Below are 7,721 nucleotides of genomic sequence, written 5' to 3' on the forward strand. Positions count from 1 at the left end.
ATACTGAGGACTATATGGGAGCTATGCTGGGACTGTATGCAGGGCCGGTCCCTCTGGCGAGGTGGGCTCATCCCAGCCCATTGTTCTCTATCAGTGGACAAGGCTGATTCCTGTAATTAGCTGTCAGCACAGAGCCCTCAGCAGCTTAGTGCTGTCCGCTCAAATCAAACTAATGAAATGCAATCCGCTCAAATGTCCTGGATGCATATCTGTAACAGGCCTGCGCACACGAGAGGGGAGGCAGGGGGAGCCTGCGCCACGGCAGGGAAACATCCCCCCTTCGCCAAATTTAGGATTCAAATCCATGCTCATTAATCCGTTAATTCAGCACATTTTTGACAGCCAATTAATGCGGATGAGGAGTGGGTGATCTGGGCAGGACAGGAGGTGCCTGAGCACGGGAAGAGGACCAGGCGTGAGGGGGTGAAGGGCTAGAGGATCCCAGCATCACTCAACCATTTCATTCTCCATCGTGATCCTGGCAACCAACAAGCCTCATAATTCCCTGCACAACAGTAGCACACATATTTATTCTCTTTATCCGTCTATGAGTCGATGAGACGACACTCAGGAAGAGCAGACCGCTGCGCTGCCAACGTCTTTCATGCTAAATATGACAATTTAACATAAGACATAAAACTCCTAGAAAACAAGGTGGCGATATATCCATTGTGTACATTCTCACATTGGATGAACAGTTTCTCCTCTGTGGTTGTATTTACATGCACTGGAATACGCTTCACCTGACAATAAAGTTGTTATTGCAAGTAATCATGGAGAAATGGCATAAAAAGGTAGAAAGAGGACATCGAAAGCACTTATATGTATTAAGAGAGAAGAGACGGAAGTGTTTCAGAAAGAAAAAAGACGACGATATGTATTTGGGCCATTACAGATCTGCTATCTTTACATCTTTACTTTTATATATATTTGTATATATACATGTATATATATATATATATATACATGTATATATATATATATATATATATATACGGTATATATGGAAATTGACACATTTTATAGCACAAGTAAATATTGATACGTGATATTTATGTACTTTTCTGCTGCATGGGTATGAAAAAAATTAAAAATAAATATATATATATATATATATATATATAATATATAAATATGGTAAGTTGTATAAGCAGCTCTGTTTCACCTTCAAGCCGGCTGCTCAGAACCTCAGATAGGAGTTTGTTGGAGCAACACGCAGCCTGATGGAGTTTTTCATTTCTTATGAATTATTAATACCTCTACACATCAGGAACAGGTGCGGCAGCAAAGGACATGTTCTTCGGACAAATAATAGGTTTTAGTTACTGTCTCAGCCAGTCTTTAAAGGTTTAAATGCTCTAATTTCTTTAATATATATCATTTGTATTCGTGTGTGTATGTGTATTCTAGTTAGAAGACATAAATAAAATATACGTTTAATGTCAGTATAAATATATTTTCTGGAAGGTTGTGCATCAGTAATACAGAAAAGTAGGCAGCATTTCTATTTTTCTAATAAACATAAATAGCACGGTAATACAAAAGTCAACAACCTCTTGAGGATGGAATTGAAGCTTTACTGTCCATGAGGAGAGTAAAGCTGTGTCTGTGTTCGCTGTACTCTAATGTACGAGTGCTGCCTCATGTTGCCAGTGAAAGGACATGCTGTACACTGCTGTCCTGAGCTCATTCAGTGTTTACATCTCTCATTGACATTGTTTGATGTGCATGTTAACATGTATGTGCTTCACATTATGCTCACTTCATTCATCACTTCTCTTTACCTCTCCTCTTTCCCTTCTCCTCCTGTTCTTCCCTCCTCCTTCCTTCCCTTCTTCTCCTGTGCCGTGCAGTGCGATGAAAGCCTGAAGGCATTAAAAGCAGTCAGGGCTTTGCCGTGGCGTTGGTGGGCTCGTGGTCTCCACTGAGCCGTGATCAGATGGGTCTGGGCCGCTTGGGGACTCGGCCTCAGGCGTTCGACAACACCACCAGCCCCGCCATGTGTGAACACTTGTTCTCTTCAATTAAAACAGTCATCTAAATATTCCAATCACATTGCTTAATGACAGCTCTCCGCCATGCATGCATGAAATCCAACGAGAGGTCAATCAGCCCCGATGAGGGGCGTGAATGGGTGGACAGGCTGACCCAGGCGCAGAAGCAGCAATCACAACTGCACTCAAATATTCCATTCGTTTTAAAACGGGCTAAACACCAACATCTAGTCGTAGTACAGTAGTTATCATTTCTCTGGCATATGACCATTTGTATAACCAAGGTGTTTCACAGTACTAACACTGTCTACACTGCTGAAATCACATCCACACCTGATATGGGTAAGCACGATAAAATCCCTGTGTCAGCAATTTACCTTCTTGCTTATTTACCATAGATCAAGGAGACGGACTACAACGCTTACCAAATTTGGTCAAAAATAATCATGTTTATGAAGACATAAACTTACACAGGTCACCTTTTGCATTCAAACACAAATACCAAATAAGACAGAAATGCGAATCAGGCTGAGACCTGGTGTCTTCACTGACCAATCACATCCCAGTACAGAGACACATAACAAAGTGATGGTGCCCTGTAGTTACTGCATGTGTTAGTTACACATGAATATTTATTGATGAATGTATATAGCAACCAATCATGATTGTCTTTATTCTAAGCTCATCGTTTTCATAATTATGTATGAATATTCACTCAACAATACATACTTCATTTTCTTAAATCTATATGGTTTAATATTAACAAGTTATCCTCATATTTAAGTAAAACATTTAGAGTATTTGTAAATCAGCAAATCAATAATCAAGCAATAATTATAATAATTCATGTTGAAATAGAAAGTGTGTATGGAAATACATTTCTGACTGTGATCTGTGATCATAAATTATGTTGGAAACCACACATAAATAATGTAAAACTAAAATGTCCAAAACCATTGCAATATACAACTAAAGATATCTTGAATCATAACTCGCTATATGTTCTGTATCGTTCTCTCATAGTTTCATTACCTTCTGGTATAAGAACACAAACGACACCAACAATCACATCACGCTACAGACGAGAGCTTTAAGAATTATTACAAACCAACAGACACACCATTTATTAACTTACATATTTTAAGTGTTTTAATTATTACCTTCCCAGCTGTATTCAGGGGCTGTTTGAAAATAAACAAAGTAGGAATTAAGAGGAATATGTGTTTAAAATACAAGTGGGAAGAGAACTATAAAGAACATAGATCTGTAAAAGAACATATATATATATGTATGTATGTATACTTATATATACGAGATTAATATTGTGTATGAAATATTTGGAACGTTGTTATTGTTTTTGTATAGAGTAGTGAATGAGCTGCTTATTAGGATATAATAAGTGAGAGTATAATAACCTTAACCCAAAATGTTCATTTTTCAACATTTATTTCTTTTTTCATTTAATTGTATGCCTTGTTGTTATTTATTCTTTATTATGTGCATTCTTTTTGGAATATGTTACAATTTTTATTTGTATATAATTAATTTTATATATAAAATGATTTATTTTTAATAGAGCAGGCTTATAGGAAAGTCCTGTCCATCCAGAAGACTTACCATTCTCAGCTGATAAACAAGCACAGCTTAGATCATGCTTCAAGTAATAGACAAACACCCAGAACACGGTTGAGCTGCTGGATTTCTAGCTGATTATCTGTTCCTCTGTTTGACATAACACATAACTAATACATCTTGATTAAATAAAAAAACAATAATAATGATAAACCTTACCTGTAGTTGATTTGTATGTTTCATCTTGAAAATGATGCTTGCTTTGTTTATGGAAACAGATTCAGGTTTCACCGGTTGTGCATCATCAAAGGGTTTAATGGGTTCTTGCAGAACCCTAAATGCAGGTGTTTTGTGAAAGACTACAGCCTTATATAAATATGATGGCAACAACTTCACATGTCCGAATAAGCACTTGAGTATTGTTTGTTTAACATTACTGTTCAGACCTAACATCTCAACATAGTGTAAATCTTTTGTGGCTTTCTTTTTCTCGGCACTATATGAGCTGCACCTCTACGGAAAGAGCACAGTCATGGGTAGAATCTCTGGCGATTCAATCAATGCTGAGCAGGACAGAAGTTAATGTTTTTTGAGTGTCTGGTGAAAGCAAAAGGTTTATTCAGGGCGAGCTTTTATATCAGACATGTAGAAGAAAAATGTTATTGATGAAATATCACAATTTTTAGCTTCATTTTGGAAGCTTTGTCTGAGGAAAGCGTTGGATGGAAATGATGGGCAGGATTCAAAAGCATGTTGTCTTTGAACAATCGGCAAAACGACACTGTTAATTGTCGAGCATCATCTTTCCAACGGTACGAACGCCACAGGTTTTGTCACCCGCTGTCAGCCCTCCTGTCCAGCACCGTGAACATCCCATCCCATCTTTGTAATGTTTCCAGTCATGATGCTTTCTATTGCTCCTCTGTAAAAGTTAACAGGAACGTGGCACATTGAGATTGTGTTACATTGGGATGCAGGTGTTATTGTCAAGATGAGTGAGGACTGAGTGGAGAACGCTGGAGACGGCATCCTCTGTGGATCTGTCGGCTCTACTGGTGAGGGTCCAGGCTGACTAGGATGTGATGAACCACGAAAGAAAGCATGAGTCAATTTGAAGTTAGAGATTCTTCTCATGTCAGATCAATCCCTAGAAGTGATGAGAGAACAATGTCCATCCAGTAGCTGTTGGCGCTTTCATTCATATCATAGTAACTTCATCTGTTGCCCAGAATTGTGGATCTCTGAAGAGAAGAAACAATAATGAAGTGCTCACAAATCTACAATTCAGATGGTTGACTAATAAATCTGAATTCATGATTTTCCTCCATCCAACAAGTTACATCTGGATCATGTCAAGTAAGCTATTTCACTGCTTACATTTCCTTCATTGAATTGCAAAGTAGAACTAGAAAAAGCATTTCCTGCTGAAAATGCGTTGGAATGCTGAAAACTGAACTTAATCGCAAAAACATTGCTGAAAATAGATATCCAATTCAAAAACAAATTGCAAAAAGCTTAATAATTCAAAAAGTTTAAAGATTACAAATATGAAAAGTCATATCACACCTCTCCTGAAAGAGCTGAACATTTTGATGTTTGAACAGTTTCTGTGGCTTAAATAAATTCATCAGTGGTGATATTTGTAGTAGTATAAGTTGTAGTACAAGTATTATCAGTAGAAGTATCAGTCGCATTAGAATAACGACTACTAGTAGTAGTAGTGATATTTGTAGTAGTAGTAGAAGTTGTAGTTGTAGTAGAAGTATTATTAGTAGTAGAAGTATTAGTAATTAGAAGAAGTAGTAGAAGACGTAGTATCAGTAGTCCTAGTAATAGCTGTAGTATTGGTCGTAGTATTTAATATCACAGTAGTAGTAGTAGTAGTAATAGTAATGGCAGTAGAATATGTAGCAGTAGTAGTAGTACTAGTAGCAGTCATACTAATAATTGTAGTAGTATTACTACTTTTAGTAGCATGAATAGCAGTAGTAGTAGTAGCAGTTGTCGAATAAGTAATAGTAGTAGTGGTAGTAATAATATTGATGGTAGCAGTAATAGCAGTAGCAGTAGTAGTAATAGTAGCAACAGCAAAAGTTACAGTAGAAGTAGCAGTAGCAGTAGTAGTAATACTATATTAGCAGCAGCAGTAGTAGTTGTCGCAGTATTAGTAAGAGCATTCATTCTTTGAACAAAAAAGCCTAATTTTGAGCTTGTTTAAATACAGTTAATCCATGGGGCTTTTATTTTGAAAGGGTGGTGCTGGGTGGGGGGGAGAGGGGGAGAGGAGACATAATCATAATGTCTGACACACATAAACAGAGGTTATTAATCACAAGCATTTCACAAGCATTTCAATTAGAATTCACTCTCTGGGGCTTTTATTTTGAAATGGGGTGTGTGTGTGTGTGGGGGGGGGGTCCTCTAAAAGTCTCTAAGACCTGAATGACTGTATGAGAGAGAGACACAGACAGGGAGAGAGAGGAAAGAATTAGTAAGAGAGAAGAAAGAATTAGTGAGAGAGAGAAAACATTAGTGAGTGAGTGAGAGAGAGAAAGCAAGAGAGACTCTGATATCTCTGACAAACTTTCTCATTTGGAGATTGTGCTATGTTTTATCTTTTACAGCTTACATGACTGTTGTCCTGCTCTGCCATGTCTTTCCTCGTCTCTCCCTCTTGTGTCACGGTGTGTGTAAATGTCACTCGAATCAGGAAACTTACCAGAATACTCATATCTGATTGGCCGAGCTGCAACACGTAACAGCTGCAACAAATCATGTGTGTGCGGCTTTTATTTTAAAATGGGGTGTGTGTGTGTGTGTGGGGCGGTCCTCTAAAAGTCTCCAAGACCTGAATGACTGTATGAGAGAGAGAGAGAGAGAGAGAGAGAGAGAGAGAGAGAGAGAGAGAGAGAGAGAGAGAGAGAGAGAGAGAGAGGGGAGGACAGGGACAGGGGGAGAGAGAGAGAGAGGGACAGACAGACAGAGAGCGAGACAGACAGACAGACAGACAGACAGACAGACAGACAGAGCGAGAGGAGTGCATGTGTGTCTGAGACTGTGTGTTTACCAACATCACTGATTGGCTCAATCGCATACCATGTGCCTGAAGCCATTTCATGGAGATAAAACAGGGAAACACCTCTCAAACAAATCATCAAAACTCCCATTACCGTAGCTCCTATTGCTCCGATATTAACAATTGAGAGGAAGAATGAGTTGAAGAACAGATCCTGTAAAAATTGTGTCTGTAGTATAAAAATGTGGCTTAATTGGCGATCTAGAAATGGGGTACCGTGTTCTGTGGAAGATGTTTTTGAAGCAAAATTTAACATTGGTCTCTATGGAGCAGAAAGTTGGTTTTCCTCTCAATTAACGGCTTCCGTGTCAAATGTGTAAATCTGTGGGATTCCACAGTCATTTTTCTACAAAAGGACAAGATTAGCTACTTCTACATCCAGAAATGATGCATGAAGAGTGAAGATTGTGGACACAGTGGCAAAATACAAATGTTTTTTTCACAAGAATCTCAAGCTGCTCTTCACTCTAGCGGTAACATCACGCACTCTAAGCTGCGCAATACACACCCATTATGAAGTCAGAAAAGGGCTGAAAAATCATAAAAGTTAAATTTCTGCAGTTCAAAAAGTTTAAAAGATATCAGAAAGCTGAATTACGCGGCAATAGTTCAGGGTTTCTATTTCATCCTTACTGACCGCCAGAGGCAGTGCTTAACACTGGATATCTTCCGTCGCGCGCATGCGCAGGTCGAATATTTATATCAACAAAGTCACGTGTGACCTCGGATGACCACCGTCGTCTATAAGTTCCGGTGTCATCCTGAGCCCTTTTTTCTTCTCGCGTCGCAGGTTAGCTACCATGGTAGCTTAAACAAGGATGTGTCTACGATCAAGACATATTAGAGCTCGTCGCTGTAGCCTTGTGACTACCGGTCGGAGTTGCGGTTCTCTCGCCCTCCAAAGGCTGCGACGAGCTGTCCCTCTTCGGAGGGAACGGTGTGTTCGCCGTTCGGACATCGAGCCCCGGACTGGTGGACGCCCCTATCATCGGTCGTCACCAGTCTGATAAGGGTCAGCTAAGTCGTGATGACAGCAATCGGTAAGATCGATTAACATTGTTTTCTATAACAGTTGTTTG

Source organism: Melanostigma gelatinosum (genome assembly GCF_949748355.1).
Source record: "Melanostigma gelatinosum genome assembly, chromosome: 6".
In the NCBI taxonomy this organism is placed as follows: domain Eukaryota; kingdom Metazoa; phylum Chordata; class Actinopteri; order Perciformes; family Zoarcidae; genus Melanostigma; species Melanostigma gelatinosum.